The sequence below is a fragment of the Dasypus novemcinctus genome, chromosome 7 (assembly GCF_030445035.2).
Source record: "Dasypus novemcinctus isolate mDasNov1 chromosome 7, mDasNov1.1.hap2, whole genome shotgun sequence".
Taxonomy (NCBI): domain Eukaryota; kingdom Metazoa; phylum Chordata; class Mammalia; order Cingulata; family Dasypodidae; genus Dasypus; species Dasypus novemcinctus.
Genome location: NC_080679.1, coordinates 42,065,044 through 42,091,170, shown reverse-complemented (window position 1 = coordinate 42,091,170; position 26,127 = coordinate 42,065,044). Strand labels below are relative to the sequence as shown.

Below are 26,127 nucleotides of genomic sequence, written 5' to 3'. Positions count from 1 at the left end.
TGGAACGCTTTCATGAAATGAAATGTCATAACAGTACTCCTTAAACTTCAGTAACAGTGTCAGTTCAGGCTGATCTTGAGTACCAAAAGCATCTGAGCCCTAATGCTAACCTACAGCTGAGATTGGAAAAGCTGGGCCCATGGAACCTTAAGAGGAAAAAGGAAGGCTGAACCTTTGTGGATAACACCTGCCATCTCGTCAACATGTGACCAATGACTTTGGGTGAGAAAGTACCTCTTATGTTATTCATAAAGCTCTTTAGGATCTTCTACCCCAAATAAATACCCTTTATAAAAACCAGCAGATTTTTGGTACTTTGCATCAGAACCCCTTTGACTGACTAATATAGAGCCCTACAGCCCGAAAGGTAAAGACAAGAGAGAGGGGATTTAGAGAAGAGTGTAAAAGGGAAGACTATCAGAAAGAATAATAAAAACAGTAAAAAGACAGAAAAAATAAAGTATGACATATGAAAGCCAAACTATAAAATAGTGGAATTAAACAGTGCATTTAAAGTAATATGATTGACTGTGAATGGATTGAATTCCTCAATCAAAAGGTATAGACTGATAGAATGGATTAAAAAACATGAGCCATCCATATGCTATCTAAAAAAGACTCACCTTAGATCAAGGGATAAAAACTGGTTGAAAATGAAAGTTAGAAAAAGATATTCCATGCAAACAGTAACCAAAAAAAAAAAAAAAAGAAAAAAAGCAGAGATAGCTATCATACATCATACAGGAGTCCCATGCATTAACTCTCCACCAACATCTTGCATTGTTGTGAGACATTTGTTACAAATTATGAAAGAATATTGTCAAAATCTTACTACTAATTATAGTCTTTATCTTATATTTGGTGTATTTCCCCCCAACCCACTCTATTATTATTTTTAAAATATATTTTTTTATGACAAAAGTTGTAAACATAAAACAATCATGCACATGTGCAGAATTCCCAAACAACATCCCTCTATCAACACACCACACTGTGGTGGAACATTTGTTACAATAATATCATCTGATTGTTACCATGTCCATATTGTACATTTGGCTCAAAATTTCCATACCGCCCCATTAACAACACAATACATCTTTGGCATAGATGCAAGAATATTATTACTGCTAACCACAATCCATAGGTCACTCCAGTTGTACTTTTCCCTTGCTACTCCACATTCCCACTACCCTGCAGTAGTGATGTACATTTGCTCTAGTTCACAAAGGACGCTCACATCTGTACCATCAACCACAATTCTCACCCACCTCTTGGTTTACTGTGCTATTCAGTTCCTAGATTATTCTCTAGCATTCTGTCATTTGGCATTTACATCCCTAGACTCCATTTTCAGCTGCATCCCCATTTATAAACTAGCTGTTACTATGTGTTACCATCCACTCTGTACATTTCCACACTTTTACAGTAAAGCTAAGTAAAACTTCTACATACATTATAAATCAGTAGTCCATCTCAGTACCTCTCTTATCTCCTTTAAGAATCCTCCACCTACCACGGGGTCTTGAAGCTATTTTCCTACAATTTCTTCTAAAGCTTTATGGTACTCGCTTTCATTTTTAGGTTTTTTATCCATTTTGAGTTAATTTTTGGATAAGGTGTTAGATAGGGGTCCTCTTTCCTTCTTTTGGGTATGGATTTCCAATTCTTTCAGCCCCATTTGTTGAATGGACTGTTCTGCCCAAGCTGTGTGGGTTTGACAGGCTAGTCAAAAATCACTTGACCATACATGTGAGAGTCTGTTTCTGAACCATCAATTTGGTGCCATTGGTCTATGTGTCTGTCTTTATGCCAGTGCCATGTTGTTTTTACCACTATAGCTAGGCAATATAATTTAAAGTCTAGAGATAAGAGTTTGCCTTTCCTTTTTAAGGTGTTTCTGGTTATCAGGACCCCTTATCCTCCCAAATAAATTTGATAATCATGTTTTCAATTTTATAAAAATGCTGGTGGATTTTTTATTGGGATTGCATTGAACCTGTATATCATTTTGAGTTTAATTGACATCTTAATGATATTTAGTCTTCAAATCCTGAGCATGGAATGTTCTTCCAGTCATTTAGGCCTTTTTAAATTTCTTTTAACATTGAGTTGCGGTCTTCTGAATACAGTGCTTTACATCATTGGTTAAGTTTATTCCTGACTGTTTGAGTTTATCTGTCACATTTTGTTTTCACCACTCTTTTGACACTTTTGGTTACTTTTATTGATATAATCTTCATTTCTCTCTCCTGTCTTTTCTTTTCAGGCTCTAGCGCATCCTTTAGAATTTCCTCAAAATCTGGACTCTTGGTTAGAAATTCTCTCAATTTCTATTTATCTGTGAATATTCTAAACTCACCCTAATTTTTGAAAGACAATCTTGTCAGATATAAGATTCTTGGCTTCAAGTTTTTCTCTTGTAGTATCTTAAATATACCATACCACTGTATTCTTGCATTTATGTTTTCTGGTGAGAAATCAGCACATAATCTTATTGGGTATCCCTTATAAGTTATGCATTGCTTTTCTCTTGCTTTTCTCAGAATTTTCTCTTTGTCTTTGACATTTGGCATTCTGATTAGTATGTATCTCAGAGTTGTTCTACCCAGATTTTTTGGATGGGAGTACATTGTGCTTCTTGGATATGAGTACCTATGTCCTTCAAAAGGGTTGGGAAATTTTCTACCATTATTTCTTTAAATATTCCTTCTGCCCTCCTTCCCTTCTCCACGTCTTCTGGACACCCAGGACACATATGTTGTATGTCTTTTGCTGTCATTTACTTCCCATGCTCAATTTTGTGTATTCTTTTCTTCATTTGTTCTTTTGTATGTTCACTTCTGGAGGCCGTTTCTTCAAGGTCACCAATCCTTTCTTCTGCCTCCTCAAGTCTGCTATTGTATGATTCCAATTTTTTTAAATTTCGTTTCTTGCACCTTTCATTCCCATAAGATCTGCTATTTTCCTATATATGCTTTCAAATTCTTCCTTGTGCCCATCTAATGTCTTCTCAATATCCTTAATCTCTTTAGCCATGTCATTGAATTTATTAAGGAGATTTGTTTGAATATCTATGATTAGTTATCTTAACTCCTTTATGTCATCCGGGGGTTTATCTTGTTCCTTAACTGGGCCATAGCTTCCTATTCCTTGGTGTGGATTGTAATTTTTTGTTAGTGTCTTGGCATCTGGCTTACTAGAGTATTTATTCTGGGTGCAGTTTTTCTCTTTAGTTTAGGGCTTTCTGCCTTTTTCCCTTACTGGTTGTGCAGTAGGAACTAAGGATATAGTTGGTGCTATAAGCTGTGTAGGCTTAAGCTGCCCTCATTGCCCCAGGGGGAGATGAAGCTTCTTCCAACTTTCTCCTTTGCCAGGGGTAGAGACAGAGTCACAGCTGTATGGAACAATCCAAGTCATGCAGGCCTAGACTATAGTGGCCCAGAGAAACTGATAAGGCTTCACATCCCTTTGTCCCCTGCCTGGAGCCAGGATGGAGCTTCAGGAGTGGGCAGCAATCTATGCAGTGCAGGTCCAAGATGATCACAGTTGCCCCAGTAGACTTCCAATTATTCAGTCTGTGCCAGTCAAATGTATCTGTAGTTACCTAGAGAGGCAGGGCCCACCAGCCTCCTCCTGCCAGAGGGTTGGGGTTGAAGCCTAGGCTAGGGCTGTAGGCCTATCTGGGTGAAAGAAACCAGTTCCTACCATCATTGTGATTCTTGGTCAGCCAGGCTCCCCCTCATGCTGGGGGCCATGTCAAAATGGTGGCTGCTGGCCTCTTTCCAACCTGGACAGGTTCCTACTTTAGCTCTTCTTCTTCGGGTTATACTTGAGCCAGCTAAATTTATTAATCAGTAGCTGAAACTGGCGGCCAACTGTCTCTTCCTTCCCTGTTTTTAGGAAATGGAGCTTCAAATTCCAGTCATAGAATAGCTCCTGGGGCGGCTTGCTCTGCCAAAGTAGGATAATCACCAGCCTCCACAGACTGGCCAGCAATTTCCCAAAGAAGTTGGCACATGTCCCCCAGCTTCCTCCTTGTTGGAGGTGGAGCTGGGGCCTAGGCTAGAACTGCAATCTGATCTGGATGAAAAGAAGCCAGTCCCTACCAGCACTGTGATTTTCAGTCCACCCTGCTTCCCCTCGTGGCAGGTATGGAGTTAAGATGGCAGCTTCTGGCCTCTTTCTGACTTGAATAGGCTCAAACTTTAGCTGTTCTCATGAATATACTTTAGCCTGCTGAATTTACTCATCAGTAGCTGAAATTGATGCCCAACCGTCTCTTCCTCCCCCCATTTTTGGAAAGTGGAGCTTTCAATTCTAGCCGCGGCATAGCTCCTGATGCAGCTTATGCCTCCATTGGAGGATGGGAACCAGCCTCTGTGGTGTGGAGTACTCTACTTATGAATCTTCTCTGCAGATGGGCAGTCTCCTCCTTCCATTCCTTCAAGGATGTTGCAGGATGCTCTTCTTGTTTCCCAGAGCCCACAAACTGGTCTTTCAGCTAGTTCCAGATAGCTGTGGGTGTTTACTAATTGCCCTGTAGCAGGAGCTGACTTTAGGACCTCCTTACTCTGCTGCCATCTTGCTGGTTGTCCCTCTAATGTGTTTTTGATCTTACCTATTGTGTCTTTAATTCCCACAAGATCTGCTATTTTTCTGTTCAGGTTTTCAAATTCTTTGTGCTCTCCCTGCGTCTCTTGTCCATTTCTCTTCAGCCATACTGTCTTTCAACTCCTTGATTTGATTTAGGAGATTTGTATGAACCTCATTGATTAGTTGTTTCAAATTCTGTGTCTCATCTGGGACTTTGATATATTCCCTTTCTTGGGGCATTGCTTCCATTTTCTTAATATAACTTGTAATTTTTTGCTTATGTCTACACATCTAATTATAATGGTCAGTTTTCTCTGATGCTCAATTTCTCTCTATTTCATAGGGATTTAGTGGCAGGGGCTGTGCATTTCTGCCATTCTTTGATTCTTGATTCAACCTGTTCTAGCCCTTTAGGACTGTTCCTGTTTAGTTTCTCAAATCCAGGCCATGGACCCAGTAATAGGTTGTGGATCCACTTTCTAGGGCTTTGGGGGAAGACTGTAAAGGCCCCAAATAACCTCTCTTATTTATTTACTTTTAGTTTCCTTGCATGCACTTCCTTGTTCTGCCAGCAGATGGTGCACTTTGGCAGCCCTCTCAGTTCAAAGGCTGATCAGAATGTGTTTGCTGTAAAACTGAGTGCAAAAATGTAACAGAGGTTCCTGCCTCAGAGCTCTCAGTGCTCTCAGAAATCAAATTTTCTCAGAAGCTATTCTCCAGGCTTTTCCAGCAGCCCCCCTCCCTTTTCCCAAATAAATAATAATTCCACTCCCCCCTGCATCCTCAACAACCAGTCTGAGTCAGTGGGGAGGGTGGTTGAGCTGGTCAGATCTCTTTAGATACATGCCAGCTCCCAGGGCAAACAATGGTGCATCCCAACCTAGTCTGGAAGAGCTTGTGGAACTCAGCAGACCAAATTTGTTGGCCAAAAGCTGAATCAGCTTTAGGCTGTGTCCCTCTGTCTCCCCTTTCCTGGGGAGGTGGACCCCTGAGACCCCCTCTCTCCATAGCTGCTAGTCAGAGGTCAGAGGGCTCAACGCTGACTGCTCTGAGGGTGGAAGGATATTGCTGACATATTCTTTTCCTTTCCCCCTCTGTCTACTGAGTGGTGTCCAGCTTTCCCCTGGTGTTCTAAACCCTAGAATTTTTGTTTCCCAGGCAGTTTCTGCCTGTCCTCTAGCTATTTTTCTGGGAGAGGAGTCCTGTGTCTCTTTGATCCCCCATCTTCCTGGAAATATGTAAACCATTATCTTTTTTTTCTCTCTCCCCTACCCCCCCAACTCCCCCAGTTGTCTGCTCTCTGTGTCCATTTGCTGTGTGTTTTTCTGTGACTGCTTCTATCCTTATCAGTGGCACCGGGATCTGTGTTTCTTTTTGTTGTGTCTTATTGCTATGTCAGCTCTCCGTGTGTGCGGCGCCATCCTTGGGCAGGCTGCGCTTTCTTTTGCACTGGGCGGCTCTCCTTACTGGGCACACTCTTTGCACGTGGGGCTCCCCTACAAGGGGACACCCCTGCATGGCACGGCACTCCTTGCATGCATCAGCACTGTGCATGGGCCAGCTCCACATGGGTCAAGGAGGCCTGGGGCCCATGTGCAGTGCTGATGTGTGCAAGGAGTGCTGTGCCATGCAGGGGTATCCCCCGTGTAGGGGAGCACAAGGAGTGCACCCCAGAAGGAGAGCTGCCCAACGCAAAAGAAAGTGCAGCCTGCTCAAGAATGGTGCTGCACTCAAAGAGAGCTGACACAACAAGATGACGCAACAAAAAAGAAACACAGATTCCCATGCCACTGACAACAACAGAAGCGGACAAAGAAGATGCAGCAAATAGACTCAGAGAACAGACAACCGGGGCGGGGAGAGAAATAAATAAGTAAATAAATCTTAAAAAAAAAAAAAAAAGACCCGGGGTTTGAACCATGGACCTCCCATGTGGTAGGCGGACCTCTCATGTGGTAGGCAGACCTCCCATGTGATAGGCGGATGCCCTATCCATTGGGCCAAGTCCACTTCCCCCTCTATCTTTTTTTAAGTCATTGTATTGAAGACTGCTCTGTTACTAGCATGCAAATATAATTCAGAACTGACGTGCCTATCAATATAGTCTAAATATTTTCCATAATCTTTAACTTATGATTTTATGACATGTACTAGCTATATATTTTTCCTTTGTATGCAAGCGTCATATTTAATTTGACCAATTCCATATAGATTGCATGCATTTAAAATGTTGTAAGAGAAGTATGGTAGATTGCATTTTTCAATGAAGGACTCAACAATATTTCCCATCATAAGGACATGCTATTCTTATGATATGACTTTGACACTTCTCCCATCAAGTTGTGAAGTTCATGTCCCTCACTTGGAACTGGACATACCTTTATGACAGCCTTGACCAATAGGGTATGGTTGAAGCTATGCAATATGGCCTCTAAGGCTAGATTATAATAAAAATGCCATGCACTTTCACCTTGATCTCTTGGGATATTTGTTCTTAGAATTCAGCTATCATGCTGTGAGGAAACCTATATTGGCCCATTCAGAGACCATGTGTAAAAACCACACACAGATGTTATAATGACACTACAGCTAAATCTCAACCTAGAGACAGCATCAACCACCAAGAAATGTAAGAGGAGGTATCTCCAGGTGATTTCAGCCCTTAGCCCCTGAGCTATCCTCATTCTTCTAGTCTTCTCAGGTGAGGCCCCAGACATTCTGGAGCAGAGGCATGCCATCTCTTCTTTCCCTGTCCTAATTCCTGTTCCTCAGAATCCGTGAGCACAATTGTAGCAGTTTGGCATTATTTATGAATTCCAAAAATAGATATTGGATTATGTTTGTGACCTAGTCTTTTCCTCTGGGCATATTAGATTATATTTGATTAGAGGTTTACTTGATTAAATAATGATTAAGGCAGGTTAGAATTTTTGAGCTGGAGCCCAGGAAGCAAACAGACAGAAAAGCAGATACAGCAAAGGCCCCAGGAAGAGAGATGAGCTGTTTGCCTGATAGACTACAGCTGGCCTTGTGGAGAAGGCAAAGCAGCTAAGCCCAGAGAAAAGCAAACCCTGGGAAGAGAGGAACCCAGGAAGCCTGAACCCTTCCAGACATCAGCAGCCATCTAGCTCCAACACGTGGCAAAAGACTTTGGTGAGGAAAGTTAACTTATGCTTTATGGCCTGGTAACTGTAAGCTTCTACTGCAAATAAATACCCTTTATAAAAGCCAACAGATTTGTGGTATTTTGCATCAACACCTCTTTGGCTGACTAATACAACAACAAAATGCGTACTTTACTTCACTATGTTTTGAGGTGGTCTGTTATACAGAAATAGTATCTGGTATAAGAAAGCTGTGGGAACCTTTTAAAAAATGTTGTGATTGCTCCAACTTTATAGTTTTAAATTTCTGCATGGAGTACTGATATTGTAAAGAGAATCAAATAAACTGAATTGAGTCATACTGATGTTAGTAGGAGTATGGTCATGTGACAGACTGAAAATTGCCCCTCCAAATTCATATTTCCATAGTAAGTGAGTTTTAGTTAGATACATGGCATTCCTAGTGAGAAATAGTGTCCAGTATTCTTTCCAGCTAGATGTAGCCATTTGACTAAGTTTCTGCCCATGGAATGTGAGGAGAATAGATATACAATGTTCATGACACTTGCTTAAAAGGAGAGAAGAGCAATGGGGGAACCTGGGAGCTGAATCTCATTGTGGAATGGAAATACCCTACTACCTGGACAGGTTAACTACCTTTAACTTTTTTTTAAGGTACCAGGGCCAGGGATTGAAACCAGAGCCTCATATGTGAGAAGCTAACGCTAAATCACTGAGCCATATCAGCTACCCTACCTTTAGATTGTTATAAGAAAAAGAATAAATATCTGTCTTATTTAATCCACGCATTTTGGGGGTATCTTTGTTAGCTCAACTCCCTCCTTAACAGAAAGATAATTAGACTCCTAGGAAGAAGTTGGCAAAACTGTTGGTTACCAAGACATCTGTTTTAAACAAAAACTGCAAAGGACTCTAAACGGAAAAGTTAGTTGCACTTTTCATTGTCCAGATGCTGATTCAACTGAGCAGTTAGTTATGTCTCAGGAAGCTGGAGTTTGTAATCTATTTCATAACCTTGATTATTTTATTAGCAATTACAACTGATGAGAAAATTTACAGCATAAAATATTACAAGAAATGTCTAATTTGGCTTTTAGAGTTTCTTGCCATTTTATGATCACCTACTCAAGTGAAAAAAACAGGTTCTCTTTTTCGTAATGAAATTATCTTTGATATCCACTAAAACATCAGAAAACTTTAGTGAAACAGAGTGGGTAATTGCAAACACTAAGAAGACATAGTTAAGGAAACTGAACTTTTGTGATGCCATTCCTGTTTGTATACATTATTCAACTAAAGATATATCCTTTACACAGGCCACTTGATTTACCTTTTGAAAACGTAAAAATCAAACTTGAAAAAATGAACTGCTTCTTTCTTTAACTTTCTATCTGTCTCTTTATAAATCTGCACTGAAAGAAACTTTTGTTTCATTCATATTAACTTCTTTAGGGCATTTTTTTTTATCATCTGCTTATTCACAGCTAGAAACCATAATCTTCTTGACATACTCTTTTATTTCAGTGACGAATCATGTTAAAAACAAAAACTAATTATTCTTTTTGCAAGAATTAAATATGAGAATGGAATCTAGGAGATCTTTCCCTTTTATTAAATCAATTATAATAAAATAGAAAAAATGAAACATGTAACCTGTTTTAGAACTGTCTTCAAAATTTTTGAAGTATTTGCTATTTTCTTTCTTCTTTTTCTTTCTTTCTTTCTTTCTTTCTTTCTTTCTTTCTTTTTCTTTCTTTCTTTCTCTCTTTCTCTCTTTCATGTTACATTAAAAAAATATGAGGTCCCCATATACCCCTGCACCCCCTCACCCCACTTCTCCCATAACCACAATCTCCTCCATCATCATGGGACATTCATTGCATTTGGTGAATACATCTCTGAGCACTGCTGCACCACATGATCAATGGTCCACATTATAGTTTACACTTTACCCCAGTTCACCCAGTGGGCCATGGGAGGGCATACAATGTCCAGTAACTGTCCCTGCAGTACCACCCTGGACAACTCCAAGACCTGAAAATGCCCCCACATCATATCTCTTCTTTCCACTCCCCACCCTCAGCAGCTACCATGGCCACTTTCTCCATCTCAATGCTACATTTACTTCCATTACTAATCACATAAATTCCAGAATAGAGTATCAATAAGTCCACTCTAATCCATACTCTATTTCTCCATTCTGGGGACCCTGGGATGGTTATGTCCGCTCGACCTCTGTATCAAGAGGGTACTTAGATTCCACTTGGATGACGGATGCAATTCTCCTGTTTGTGGTTGTAGGCACTCTTGGCTTCCTGGTGTGCTGGTTGAACTTCTTCACCTCCCTGTTAGCTGGCTGGGGTAAGTCCAATAAACCAGAGTGTAGGAGTTACGAGTCTGTTGAGGTTCAGGGCCTGGCTATCACATGGACAGTCCAGAGATTCAGGTCCCTTGAGTATACACTAAACCCCAGTGCCAACCACAGGTCTGGTAAAAGTGACAGGAGAGGCTTGTGAACAAAGATCACACCTGAGTCCAACTCCATCACACTTAGGAACACAAACTCCAAAGTAGGGCCAACTGACATGGCACTGAAGTCCATCTGCCATGACCATAGAACCTGTGGGTCTCTGTAGCCCTCAGAAGAACCAATACCTGGGGTTGTATCTACTTTACCTGTCCCTGGGACTCTACTGAGGTGTGCATAAGGGCAACCCCTCTAATGACCTCCCAGCTCTTTTTTGGAGACTCATAGCTGTATAAACTCATTTGTCCTTTCCATTTCCCCCTTTAATTCAAGGTCAAAAAGCATTTTTAACTCCTGATATTACATGTAGGCTGAGATATTCTGCTGGTCTGAGTCGACCCTATTATTCAAGGTCGTTCTCCAGCCACATCATCAGCTGTAGTAATTCCTCGGTGCCAGGGAGGCTCATCCCCAGGAGTCATGTCCCACACTGAGTTTAGCTTTGAGACTGTCCACATTTGAGCAACATGGAGGCTCTCAGGAGGTAACTCTTAGGCACCCTGCAGCTCCACATCTTATTTCAGGCCCACAGGCCCACAAGCATAGACATTAGCTTCAAGGGTTCATTGTTGGACCATCCTTCCTTACTGGTCTTAGCCATTGCACTCAGGGGATTGTTGCTGTTCCAAGCATTTGCTATTTTAATAATTGTTGATTTAGCTGCCTTTATTTATTTTTATTTTTTACTTTTTTTTATTAAAGTTAATTGATCACAAAGAATGTTACATTAAAAAACATAAGCGGTTCCTCATAACCCACTCCTTATCCCCTACCCTCGTCATTTTTGTAAATTGTGTTTTTTTAAGTTACATACATCACAAAAAAAGTTACATTAAAAAACACAAGAGGTTCTGTATACCCCCCACCTCCCCACCCCACTCCTCCCACACCAACAACCTCCCCCATCATTGTGGCACACTCATCGCACTCAGTGAACACATTTTATAGCACTACTGTACCACATGGATAAGTTTACCCTGTAGGTCACACTCTCCCCCAGCATATTCAGTAGGTTATGGTAGGATATATAAAATCCAGCATCTGATCCTGCAATATCATTTAGGATAACTCAAAGTCCCAAAAATGCCCCCACATCACATCTCTTCTTCCCTCTCCCTGCCCTAAGCAACTACTGTGGCCACTTTCTCTACCTCAGTGCTACAATTTCTTCTATTACTAGTCACAATAGTTTTATAGTAGAATATCAGTAAGTCCACTCTAATCCATATTTTATTCCTCCATTCTGTGGACCCTGGGATGGTGATGTCCACTCCACCTCTATATCAATGGGGGCTTAGATCCACATGGATGATACATGCAATTCTTCTGCTTGCAATTGTAGGCAGTCTTGATTCCCTGGTGTGATGGTTGACTATCTTCACCTCCCTCTTAGCTGACCTGGGTAAGTCCAATGAACCAGAGAGTAGGAGTTGCAACTCTCCTGAGGCTCAGGGCCCAGCTGGCACATGGGCAGTCCAGGGATTCAAGTCCCCTGAGTATAACACCATCCCTAGTGCTAATCACAGGTTCAGTAAGAGTGACAGAAGAGGCATGTGTAGAAAGGTCACATCTGAGTCCAGCTCCATCACACTCAGGAGCACAAATTCCAAAGTAGGGCCCTATGACATGGCACAGAACTCCAAATCCATCTGCCATGACCACATACCATGTGGGTCTCCATAGCCTTCAGGAGAACCTGTACCTAGGGTTGTATCTACTTTGACTTTTTCTGAGGTCTTGCTGAGGCATGCGTAAGCACAACCCCTTTGATGATCTCTTTTTGAAGACCCTCAGCCATATAAACTCATTTGTCTTTGCCATTTCCCCCTTTTATTTAACACATGATCCTATGTATAGGCTGAGATATTCTGCTGGTCTGAGTTGACCCTTTTATTCAAGGTCTCTTTCTAGTTGCATCACCAGTTAGTGATTGGTAGTAATCCCTCAGCACCAGGGAGGCTCATCCCCAGGAGTCATGTCCCATGCTGGGGGGAAGGTAATGCATTTACATGCTGAGTTTGGCTTAGAGAGTGGCCACATTTGAGCATCATGGAGGTTCTCAGGAGGTACCTCTTAGGCACCCTGCAGCTCCAGACCTAGTTCTTATTTCAGGCACACAGGCTTATAAGCATAACCATGAGTATCAAGGGCTCATTGTTGGACCATCCTTCCTTGTAGGTCTTTGCGGTTGCACTTGGGGGATTATTGCTGTTCCATTGGGGAATGTGACAGAGCTTCCTTAGGTAGGAACTCAGCACTCCCTCAGTTGATATTTGTAACTGTAACTACTAAGAAAATGCCCAACATATATCAGAACATTTTTTATGTTCTCTCTATATATGCCCTGGAGAACTCCCTCCCACCAATGTGCCCCCCATCAAAAACACCCCACACCAGTGTTTCTCCCCTGTGATAGCTGAAATTCTCTGTGGCCCAAAACTTCTTCAACAATGAAGCCTAATATATTGCCAAATCCACTTAATAGGAAACTGAACTATAGTGATGGGATTAAAGTTTAGAAATAGAATATATACTAATTCAGAAACACTAAAATAAAGTAAAAATAAATTGGTGTATTTAAAACTGAAAAATATTTCTTTTTAATGTTTCGCTTTTCATCACTCTAATAGGTGTTGCCCTGTGTGTACAGTGGCAAGGCACTTTCTTTCATTTCTTCCTCAGTGTCTATATCCTTTCTTTTTTTTCCCTAATTTTTAATTTTGTCTTCAAAAAAGTTTTAGATCACAGTAATTCACATATACAATATAGGCAACTCCCATATACCCAGCATCAAACCCTTTTCCCCTTTCCCCAGCAATGATCTTTTTACATGTTCATGTTATATTTCCTGCAGCTGATGTACAGATTTTGAAACATAGCTATCAAACAAGGTTCCATTTTGATTTACATTATGGTTTATATTTTACACTGTACACATTTTAAAATTTTTAGTTTCCTTATGTTTTACATTATGGTTTACATTTTAGCTTATAGACTTTTATACACTTTTGTGTAAGTTAACATGTCCTATATCCATCATTACATGATCTTGTGGAGCACTTCCATTGCCCCCATTTGCCCTGCTTTCATCCAATCCTTACCCCTCTCCCCCTCCCCTCAGGGCCCACAGTGACAACCAATCTTCACTACCTGGAGGGATCAGATTTACAGATACTTGCAACAATGAGGGCTTGACTTACCAGACTGCCCTAACTGATTGGGAGCCACCAATTCTCTCGAGAGACACAACTCCCTCTCTTTGAGAACATCAGGTCTCCCCAGGAATTTGGTACACCTTCACACTCATTGTATGGGTCTCCACCCAATGATATAACAACTGTGACAAAATGAGCACTCACACACTCCCCAGAAGCCTGCCCCTGCAACAGACGCACCCCCCAAGCACCTTAAACATGTAATCCTTCCTTATTATATTCTCCAAAGAGTTTTCTCAACATTACAGTTTCAACTATATACCTGACAGTCTCCCATATTCAACTGCTCCCCCCAGCCCTCCCCCCAATTCCCTGGGCCATCCAACCTATCCTCCCAACCCTAGCCCCCCTCAAGCCCACAAAACCCCAATCAAAAGTATCCCTATGCCACCATCTTATCCCTTCCCTGTACAAATACTTACTTCCAGCTTATCATAGACTTCACCCATGTAGGCATCATCTCACAACCTTCCTCTCCCCCCAAATTCCTTTAAGCCTATCTTCCAGTCTCTAGCTCTCTGAGACAGCTTGGTTTGCTTATTTCATCTCAGAGAGGTCATGTAGTATTTGTTCTTCAGTGCCTGACTTGCTTCACACAAAACATAAGGTCCTCAAGATTCATCCATGTTATCACATGTGTTTGTACTGTATTCCTTATAGCTGAGGAGTATTCTATTTTATGTACATACCACATTTCATTTATCCATTTATCTGTTGATGGGCATTTGGGTTGATTCCGACATTTGGCAATAGTGAATAATGCTGCTGTGAACATTGGTGTGCATATATCAGTTTGTGTCCTTATTTTCATTTCTTCTGGGTATATACCCAGCAGTGGAATTGCTGGGTCATATGGCAAATCTAAGCTAACTTTTTGAGAAACCACCAAACTGTCCTCCAGAATGACTGGATCCATCTGCATTCACACCAGCAGTGGATGAGTGCTCCCATTTCTCCACATCGTCTACACCACTGGTAGTCTTCTGTTTTCTTTTGTAGCTGCCAGACTTATGGGAATAAGATAGTATCTCATTGTAGTTTTGATTGTATTTCCCTAATAGCTAGTGATTTTGAGCATTTTTTCATGTGCTTTTTAGCCATTTGTAGTTCTTTTGAGAAGCATCTGTTCAAATCTTTTTCCCATTTTTAAAATGGGTTGTTTGTCTTTTTATTTTTGAGATATAGAGTTTTTTATATATGCAGGATATAAGTCTCCTATCCAATACATGGCTACCAAATACTTCCTCCCAATGGGTAGGCTGCCTTCACTTTCTTGACAAACTCCTTTGAGGTACAAAAGGCTATAATTTTGAGGAAGTCCCATTTATCTATTTGTTTTTTTGCTGCCCGTGCTTTGGGTGTGAAGTTCATGAAACCTTTTTCTATTAAAAGGTCCTGTAGATGCTTTCCTTCATTGTTTTCCAAAGTCTTTATGGTCTTGGCTCTTACATTTAAGTCTTTGATCCATCTTCAGTGGATTTTTGTATAAGGTGTGAGATGGTAATCCTCTTTCTTTTGCATATGGATATCCAATTCACTAGACACCATTTGTTGAAGAGGCCATTCTCTCCCAGTTGAGTGGGCTTGGTGGCCTTGTCAAATATCAGATGACTGTATATATGAGGCTCTATATGAGAACTCTCAATTCGGTTCCATTGGTCAGCGTGTGTATCCTTGTGCCAATACCATGCTGTTTTCACTACCGTAGCTTTGTAGTATGTTTTGAAGTCAGGTAGTGTGATTTCTCCAATTTCATTTTTCTTTTTCGATACATCTTTGGCTATTCAGGGCCTCTTTCCTTTCCAAATAAATTTCTTAGTTTTTCTAGTTGATTAAAAAATGCTCTGTTGATTTTTATTGGGGTTGCATTGAATCTGTAGATCAGTTTTGGTAGGATAGACATCTTAATAATATTTAGTCTTCCTACCCATGAACAGGGAACATTCTTCCATTTATTAAGATCTTCTTTGATTTCCTTGAACAGTGTTGTGTAGTTTTCTGTCTATAAGTCTTTTACATCTTTAGTTAAATTTATTCCTAGGTATTTGATTTTTTTATTTACTATTGTAAATGGTATTTGTTTCTTGATTTCCTCCTCAGATTGCTCATTATTGGTGTACAGAAATGCTACTGATTTTTGTGCATTTATCTTATAACTTTTGACTTTACTGAACTCATTTATAAGTTCTAGAAGTTTTGTTGTAGACTTCTCAGGGTTTTCTATGTATAGGATCATGTCATCTGCAAATAGTGAAATTTTGACTTCTTCTTTTTCTATTTGGATCTCTTTTATCAGGGCTTTCTATGTATAGGATCATGTTATCTGCAAATAGTGAAATTTTGACTTCTTTTTCTATTTGGATCCCTTTTATATCTGGTTCTTGCCTCAGTGCTTTAACAAGTACTTCTAACACAATGTTAAATATAAGGGGTGATAGTGGGCATCCTTGTCTCATTCCTGATTTAGAGGGAAATATTTTATGATTTCAACATAGTAAATGATGTTAGCTGTGGGTTTTTCATATATACCCTTTATTGTATTCAGAAAGTTTCCTTCTATTCCTATCTTTTGTAGTGGTTTTTATCAAGAAAGGGTGCTGTATTTTGTCAAATGCTTTTTCTGCATCTATCGATATGATTATGTGATTTTTTCCCCTTCAATCTGTTTATGTGATGTATTACATTAATTGATTTTCTTATGTTGAACCATCCTTGCATACCAGGAGTGAAACCCACTTGGTCATGGTGTATAATTCATTTAATGCATTGTTGAATACGATTAGCAAGTATTTTGTTGAGAATTTTCACATCTAGGTTCATTAGAGAGATTGGTCTGTAATTTTCCTTTCTTGTGGTGTTTTTGTTTGGCTTTGGTATTAGGGTAACGCTGACATCATAAAATGAGTTAGGCAATGTTCCTTCCATTTTGATTTTTTGGAAACCTTTAAGCAAGACTGGTATTATTTCTTTCTGGAATGTTTGGTAGAATTCACCTGTGCATTCTAAGTAGAGCCCTGGGCTCTACTTAGTTGGGAGGTTTTTAATGACTGATTCTCTTTACTCGTGATTGGTTTGTTGAGATCATTGACTTCTTCTTTTATCAGTATAGGCTGCTTATGTGTTCCTAGGGATTTGTCCATTTCCTCTAAATTGTCTTTCTTATTGGAATATAGTTTTTCAAAGCATCCTCTTGTGATAGTCTTTATTTCAGTGGGGTCAGTGGTGATATGCCCTTTCTCATTTCTTATTTTGTGTATTTGCATCTTCTCTCTTTTTTTCTTTGTTAATCTAGCTAAGGGCTTGTCAATTTTATTGATCTTTTCAAATAAACAGCTGTTTTATTTATTTTTTGAACACTTTCTTATTTCTATTTCATTTAGTTCTGCTCTGATTTTTGTTGTTTCTTTCTTCATTCTTTGGGGTTAGTTTGTTCTCTTTTTTTTTTTTTTTTTTTTTTTTACTAATTCCTCCAATTGTGCAGTAATTCTTCAACTTTAGCTCTTTCTTTTTTTTGATGTATGAATTCATGGCTATGAATTTCCGTCTTAGTACAGCTTTTGTTGCATCCCATAAGTTTTGTATGTTGTGTTATTATCATTTTCATTAGTTTCAAGGTATTATTGATTTCTGTTGAGATTTCCTCCTTAACCCACAGTTTTTCCAAGAGTATGTTGTTTAACTTCCATATCTTGGTGCCAAATCTGTGTCTCTGGCCCTTGCAGATTTCCAGCTTCATTTCACTGTGGTCAGAGAAATTATTTTGTATGATTTCAATTTTCTGAATTCCTTGAAACTTATCTTTGTGGCCTAGCATGTGGTCTATCTTGGAGAATGATCCATGTGCACTTGAGAAGAATGTATATCCTGCTGTATTTGGGATGTAATGTTCTGTGTATGTCTATTATGTCCAGGTCCTCTAATATATTGTTCAAAGCCTTCGTTTCTTTATTGATCCTCTTTTGAGATGTTCTGTCCAATGGTGATGGTGATGTGTTAAAGTCCCCCACTATAATTGTAGAGGCATCTATTCCTTCCCTTAGTTTCTCCAGTGTTTACCTCACATATTCGGAGGTGTCCTTGTTAGGGGCATAAATGTTTATGATTGTTCTTTCTTCTTGAAAGATTATCACTTTCACTAATATGTAGTGTCCATCTTTGTCTCTCACAATAATTTTGCATTTAAAGTCTCTTTTGTCTGATATGAATATAGCTACTCCTACCCTTTTTTGGTTATTGTTTGCCTGTAAGATTGTTTTCCAGCCATTCAGTTTCAACCTCCTTGAATCCCTGGGTCTAAGATGGGTTTCTTGTAGACAGCATTATCCAATTTTCCAGTCTGTGTCTCTTAACAGGTGAGTTTAATCCATTGACATTCAGCATTATTACTTTCAAGGAATTACTTATATTACCCATAGTTTGTGTTTGTCATATGTTGTTTGATTTTTTTTTTCTTTTTGTCATTTTAGTTGTTCTTACACTCTCCTTCAACTCTTGTCTCTCCTGTTTTTTCCTTCCTCCTGCAGAACTCCCTTTAGTATTTCTTGAAGGGGAGGTTTCTTGTTGGCATACTCTCTTAGTTTCTGTTTCTCTGTGAATATTTTGAACTCTCTATCATTTTTGAATGCTAGCTTTGCTGGATAGAGTATTCTTGGTTGGAAGTTCTTTTTTTTTAGTACCTTGGCTATGTCATACCACTGCCTTCTTGCCTCCATTGTTTCAGATGAGAAATCAACACTTAACCTTATGGAGCCTCCCTTGTATGTGATGATTCTCTATTCTCTTGCTGCTTTTAGTATTTTCTCTTTGTCTTGTGCATCAGATAATTTGATAAGTATATGTCTTGGGGTAGGCCTGTTGGAATTTATGCTGTTTGGGGTGCATTGTGCTTCCTGGACATATACATGCATCTCCCTCAATAGATTTGGGAAGTTTTCAGCCATTATTTCCTCCAACATCCCTTCTGTCCCCTTTCCCTTCTCTTCTCCTTCTGGGATGCCTATAATGTGTATGTTTGTACATTTTGCATTGTCATTTCAGGTCCCTAACTCCCTGCTGGATTTTTTCTGTCTTTTTATTGATCAATTCTACTATCTGTTTGACTTCAGATGTACTGTCTTCCACATCAGTAATTCTTTCCTCTGCTTCTTCAAATCTGCTGTTATTTGCTGAAAGGGTGTTTTTGATTTCTTGGATTGTGCTGTTGATCCCCGTCATAGTCATTATCTTTTTGTGTATAATTACAATTTCTTCTGTATGCTCTCCAAGTGTTTTCTTAATACGCTTAATCTCTTTTTTCCCTTCATTAAATTGGTCCATGATACATGTTTTGAGCGCTTTAATTAGTTGTTCAATGTTCCATTCCTGTTCCTGGTTTTTAGTTTGTTCATTGTATTGGGCCATGTTTTCCTGATTATTGGTATGGTCTGTAGTTTTTTGTTGCTGTCTGGTCATCATTTTATCTTATTGGGTTTATTCAGTTGATTAACTTCTTTGTCTCAGGGTTTTTTGTGTTCATGTTAAGTCTTCTCTTTGTCACTTTGTTCTTCTTATTCTATTTCCTTGTTGTTAACAAAGTTTCCTTAAAGAAAAATATTAGGGTCAGAGAAAGCAAAAGGGGTAAGAAAAGAAAAATATAATAGTAATATTGATAGTGAATGTTAGCAGAAGAACCATGTGAGATCTAGGAGAATGGACATTGAATTCATGTAAACTGTGTAGAGTTATAACAGTAAAAAAGTGGGGTCTATAATGAGATGTTATACTGAATATGGGGAGGAATAGAGTATGAATTAAAAGGCCAATGTGGCCAGGAGAGAGGGAAAGAGAAAAGAAAGGACAATAATATAAAGAGTGAATAAAGATAGAAAACAGAATAGAGGTATTAGAGATAAAAGTCAGAAATATTGGGGACTAAACAAAGAAAGGTGGAATGTAAGAGAAACAATAAATGATGGAGGATGGAGAGATGTAAAGGAAAGGGGATAGCATTGGTAGCCAAAATCAGTACAAACAGAAAAGAGGAAATTGAGGATGAGGAAGCACAGCAAATAAGAAATGTTGCCTGCAGCACCTCATATAAAATAGAAGAAAAAAATGGAAAAGAAAGGAAAAAAAAGCAAGTAAGAAAAAGAAAGGAAAAGAAGAAGAAAAAAAGGCCATGGGGGATAAAAAGGAAGGAAAAACAAGAAAACAAACCAACAAAAAAGACCAGACAAGGCCTCAGGTAAAGATTCCTCTTTGCAACTGAATAAGCTGCTTAGGAGTCTGACCTTCCCTCTTTCTTCCTTCCTCACTTCCCTTTCTCCCAGGGCAGGAGGAAGGCTGCGTGAGGGCTCATGTAGGAGATTCAAATGGGTTCCTGGTGAACCAACTCACCTGAGAAAATAATGTCTCATAATTTCTTGAGCGAGAGTAACCATCCCTTCTCAGGAACCCTTACTATGCTATTGGAAGCCTGCAAACACGTCCTACTGTCCCTCTCTCTTAGGTGTGCTACAAGGGGGCTGGTTAATTTTATGACTCCACCTTCTCCCAGACCAAGTTTCCTATCCCAGGGTGTTTAGGTAAATTGGGCTCTCTCACCAGATTTGCCTCTCCTTTTCCTAGGCTCTCCCCAAGTCAGCTGATATGCTCCTCCAAACTCAATAAAAGGGGGGGACCAGAAAATTGAACCTGCACTCCTTGGCCCCCTGCACCTCCCACCTCAACTCTCCCATTCCCAGAGTTAGTGGCTGGGCCAATGCCAGATTTCCAGGAGTGCTGGGCTCAGGAAACAGAAGCTGGGGAGAATGTGGGCTTGGGGTATGGAGGTCTATGAAATGTGGGTTGTGGGGGTTCAGGGAATATGGGCTTGGGGTTCACGTGTTTGGGGAACATGGGGCTTGGGAACGCTGCCGCACGACCAGCAGTTCTCAGGGAGTGTTGTGGCCCTTAGCCCTCGAGAGAAGGGATTTACCTTCCCACGGCTTCCAAGTCCAGTGTTAGAAACCCGCAGTTTTACCTTGAGCAAGCACTTATTTTGTTGCAGTATCTCCAGATTGACGTCCAGACTCCTCCTGCTTTGTAGGTTCCCGACACAGCCTGCTCCGGCAGGATTCCATCACCACTCAGCCAGTCCTTTGCAGGAAAGATGACGATGGTGTACTTACTCCTTGGCTGCCTTTAATATGTGTCAAGCTGTCAATTAAAGTAGAAGCTACTAGGATCTCATATATATCAATATATAGTGATATCTCTTTCATGATGATTAAAATCTCAGTGTAATATGAAAATAAAGTCCCATGAGTCACAATTCCAGGTCATTTACTCCTAGCAGTCTAGATGTCATAATCTTAATTCCAAACTGATAATTATTAAGCCATTTTATTACTTAAAGACACGCAGAATAAAAGCCACAGAGATGGAGAAAAGGAACTCAGGAGCTCAGAGAGGAACTGGAGAGGGAGGAAGCCACAGACAGAGTAGCCAGAAGCTGAAATAATGAGACCCAGAAGAGAAGCAGATGCCTCCACGTGCCTTCCCATATGGAAGGAGTCCAGAGTCACCAGCAGCCGACCTTCAGTGAGACAGCATCTCTGATAATGCCTTGATTTGGACATTTTCACAGCCTCAGACCTGTAAGCTTTTAACCTAATAAAGTCCCATTATAATAGTCAACGCATTCCTGGTATATTGCATTGGCAGCCTTTAGAAACTAAAATTCTCCCATTCTCAATTTTTTTTTCACATTTAAGTAACAGGAAATAAGATTTTAAAAAGAGGAAATGCACGTTTAAATAGAGTGCTTCTGTAATTTCCTTTTTCTTTTTGATTAAATAATTTTTTTTCTACTATAGACTGTGGAAGTCTTAGATTTCAATTAATTTCCAGTCACCATGGAAACTTCATTGTAGATGAAAGAGAAGTGGTTTTCTTTCATGTTTCAACTTAATTTTAATTATTGTATTCTGTGTGTATATGATTACATGTTGTCTTGGGCAAAATATCACAAGATCTAGGGCAACAAATACCAGTTTTTTTTCTTTGTTGTTGTTGTTTTTTTCTTTTCTTTTTTTTTTTTTTTTTTCTCTCTGTCCCATTGAGTGACAGCTGTCACTGGAACCGTCCCAGGACAAGGATGTACCCAAAGGGTTTTTCTCAGCATCAGCTACCAATCCTGGCCCCACAGCCTGGGGGAAGACCTATGAAAGTGCTAACAAATACAGTTTCAATCTTGTCACATCCTTACTTAAAATCCTCTAATTTTACACAGAGTGAAATCTAAACTATTGAGCTGGCATTCAGGACCTATTTTTGAACTCATTGCAATCTATGTCATCCCAACCTCATTTCCTTGTTTCTTCCTTCCCAGCTAAATGGGTCAAGGTCATGGTCTTCTCAAAATGCTGAGGAGAATTTCCTCAGGAACCAAATCTTTACCCAAGACATTCTCCTTTCAGAATTCTCTTTTTTCCTTTCTGGACAATCAAATCCTACCAATTCTTCAAGGTCCTGCTCAGGTTCTACTCTCTACCAGAAGCCTTCTTTAATCCTAGGATTCCTTAGTGGTAGATCTCTGCAACTTTCCCCATTGAATGCAACTTTTCCTCTTAAAATTTTTCTTTATTCTATTTATTTTTCTTTATTTTCTGCTTTAGATATGCCTTTTTATGTTTAAGGGTTAAAGAGGCTTTAGAGTGTGGCTATCTGAGTGAAAGCACATGGGTGTTGAAGTCACACCGGGTAGGCTGATATGAATTTTGCCTCTTCTCTTTGCTAGCTAGCTGTGTAACCTTGTGCCAGTTACTTAAACCTTCTGAACCACAGTTTTCTAATCTGTAAAATGAGAATAATATCTTCCCTGCAGTATTATTTTGATGTTTAGAGATAGAAGATGTAAAGTACATAGTACTGTGTACCCAGTAGGTGCTCAACAAATCATCATTATGTGTGCTTGATTTTTAGTCCCCATTCTAGTGGTAGTCATCAGTAGGCATTCCTGTCCTGAGTTAATTTGCACTTACAGTACACATGATACAGTACTGTATCACGTTCTTTTGTTTTTTTTTTAGGAGGTACCAATGATTGAACCCAGGGAACCCAGGACCTCATAAATGGGAAACAGGTGCTCAACCACTGAGCTACATCCACTCCCCAATGACAGTTAGTTTCTTCATTTGTTTGCTTGTTTGTCTGTTTTGAGGTACCAGGGATCAAACTAGGGATCTTGTACATGGGAAGAAGGCATTCAACCACTTGAGCTAATCTGTTCCCCTATATCACATTCTTGAAGTTCTCATTGTACCATCAAATAAGCTGGATCTAACTTGACTCTCATGTGACGTCTTATGTGACAAACTGGGAACCATGTTCTAAACCAAATGTTCTCAACTGGGCTGCTCTTGCTTCTTAGGGGCATTTGCCAAAGTCTTCAGAGAGTTTTGTTTGTAACAACTAAGGGATGCTACTGGTATTTGTTAAGTAGATGCTGCTAAATCTACTACTATGCACAGTCTAACTCCTCACTACAAAGAATTATCCAGTCTAAAATGTCAATAGTTCTGAGGTTAAGAAACCCTGCTCTAAACTCATCAACGTATAGACTCTGAAAAGGCAGCACAAATATAGTAAATAATAATAATAATAATAATAGTTTTAAAGTAAGGAGTTCTGGATTCAAGTTCTAGTTCTGTCAGCTAGCAGCTGTGTGCTACAGGGCAAGTCAACCCTCAGGACCTCAAATTATTTTAATTTTTTCATATATAGAGAATAGTATAATGAACATCTATATATATATCACCCAGATTCAAAACATCTAGTATATGCTTTATCTATCCTTTTAAATTCTTTTTCTCTTTTTCTGTCCTAGAATATATTTCAGAAAATCTTAGACATTAGGTCATTTCAACCTTAAATATTTCAGTATCCACTTTTTAAAATGTAATATATTTTTATAGAACTACAATACTGTTACCACACCTAACTAAAGTAATAATAATATCCACTCCATAATCAAATTTCCTTGCTTTTCTTCTTGTTGATTTGTTCAAATCACTATCCAGAAAAGGTCCACACACTATATCTGAGTATTGTATTTCTTTAATCTCTTTTTTTGTCTTTATTCATTTTTTAATATTACATTAAAACATATGAGGTCCCTATATATCCCCCTCCCCCTCATCCCACTACTCCCCCCACAGCAACATTCTCCTCTATCATCATGAGACATTCACTGCATTTGGTGACTACATCTCTGAGCATCGCTGCACCTCATGGTCAATGGTCCACATCATAGCCCACACTCTCCCACATTCCATCCAGTGGGCCATGGGAGGACCTACAATGTCCGGTAATTGTCCCTGCAACACCACCCAGGACAACTCCAAGTCCCGAAAATGCCTCCACATCTCATCTCTTCCTCCCATTCCCCACACCCAGCAGCCACCATGGCCACTTTCTCCACACCAATGCCATATTTTCTTCGATTACTAATCACAATAGTTCATGAATAGAATATCAGTAACTCCACTCTAATCCATATTCTATTCCTCCATCCTGTGGACCTTGGATTGGTTGTGTCCAGTCCACATCTATGTCAAGAGGGGGCTTAGATTCCACATGGATGCTGGATGCAATCCTCCTGCTTTCAGTTATAGGCACTCTTGGCTCCATGGTTTGGTGGTTGACATTCTTCAACCCCATGTTAGCTGAGTGGGGTAAGCCCAATTTCTTTAGTCTCTTTTAGACTAGATGAGTCTCGCCTTACTACCTTCATCTTTACTTCCTGTCATTGACAGTTTACACAAACCAGGTCAATTTTTCTGTAGAATGTCCCACATTCTGCATTTGTCTATATGCTTCCTCCCAATACCATTTTACTTGTTCCTCTCTTCCCTGTGTTTCTTACAAATGCAAATTAGCTCTAGAACTTCACTGTTCAATACAGTAGCCATTGGTTACATATGACTATTTAAATTAAAATTAAACAAATTAAAATTTCCTTTCTCACTTGCATAAGCCACAGTTCAAGTGTTCAAAAGCTAATGGGAGTAGGAAGCAGATGTGATGCAAGCAATTGGGCTCCCACCTACCACATGCAAGAACTGTGGTTCAGTTCCTGTTGGCTCCTAAAGAAGACAGCAAGCTGGCACAACAAGATGATGTAATAAGAGACACAAGAAGAAAGATATAATGAAAGATACAACAAAGCAGAAACAGAGGTTCCTGGTGCCTCCTAAGGGGGACAAGCAGGACAGCGTGTTGGCGCAATGGGCAGGCATGGTGAGCTAACATGACAAGATGATGCAACAAGAAACACAAGAGGAAAAACATAACTAGAAACACAACAGAGCAGGGAACGGAAGGGGCTTGGGTGATTAGGCACCTCCCTCTCACATTGGAATTCCCTAGTTTGGTTCCTGGTGCCTCCTGAGAGAAATGAAAAGAAGATGAACAGACAGAGCAAGTGCAAACAATGAGGGGGTGGGGAGAGATAAATAAATATAGTGAATCTTTAAAGAAAAATCCTTAAAAAAACACTAATGGGAGGGAGTGGAGGTGGCCCGTGTAATGGGTGTCTCCCTCCCACATGGGAGATCCTCGGTTCAGTTCCCAGTGCTTCCTTAAAAAAAAAAAAAAATTAAACAAAAACATTTGGGGGGAAATAAATACATAAAATAAATCTTAAAAAATAAAAAGCTAACAGGCTAGTGGCTACCATAGTGAAGAGCACAGATGTGGAACATTTCCATCATCACTAAAAGTTCTATGGATAGCACTGGCCTAGAGGCTTGCTTAGCTTTAGATTTAGGCCTTGGACAGAGGGGAGATGACCAGGACAAAATTTAGAAAAAGGGAGCCTGAAGAGCAAGAACTTGTCTGTATTTCTCCAACTCTGTCCAAGAGAAACTGCTTTCTTTTGAGGAATCAATTTTCTGGTTCAGTTGGCAAGTTGCCCATAGTGGAAATGGTTGCATGCAGGCTATTATACAAAGTGAAACTCTCCATCAAGTTAATCTAATTAATTTACTTGCTGTGAATCACCATGAGAAAGCAACCCTGAGATAATTTACCTCCTTAAGGAATTCTTTCTGAGGGGAAATAATGCCCTAACCAAGGGCATTGAACAGTCCAGTTGCCTTGACAGATGTATTTCTCATTGTTAATTACTTTAGTACATGCTGAGGTTCTATCTGGTGAGGTGAATTGAAATTCCTAATCCTGCAATTGGCTGAGAAATTATCTGAGCACAGGACCATCCCAGATAGCTCAGGAAGAGCCATTTAGTTAATGTGGAGGTCTTTTTTCATATGAGCCAGGTTAGAAATATGCCTTTAATAAATAAGGCCAGGGAAGCAGATTTGGCTCAACTGATAGAGTGTCCTTATGGGAGGTCCAAGGTCAAACCCAGGGCCTCCTGACCCATGTGGTGAGCTGGATCACACGCAGTCCTGATGTGCGCAAGGAGTGCCATGCCACGCCCAGAGGCATGCACAAAGAGTGTACCACACAAGGAGAGTCACCCTGCAGGAAAAAAGCGTGGCCTGCCCAGGAGTGGCGCCGCACACATGGAGAACTGACGCAAGATGATGCAACCGAAAAAAGAGACATAGATTCTCAGTGCTGCTGACAAGAGTGCAAGTGGACACAGAGGATCACAGAGAACAGACAATGGGGTGGAGGGGGATGA

At 39.9% G+C, this 26,127-nt stretch overlaps 1 non-coding gene across 1 annotated transcript; it reads right to left on the bottom strand.

The window, feature by feature from the left end:
* Positions 1-21,527: 21,527 nt before the first annotated feature.
* On the bottom strand, positions 21,528-21,655 carry LOC111764256 (small nucleolar RNA SNORA30/SNORA37 family). Its single transcript, XR_002796909.1, has one exon. It is a non-coding gene; the product is annotated as a small nucleolar RNA SNORA30/SNORA37 family (small nucleolar RNA).
* Positions 21,656-26,127: the final 4,472 nt, after the last annotated feature.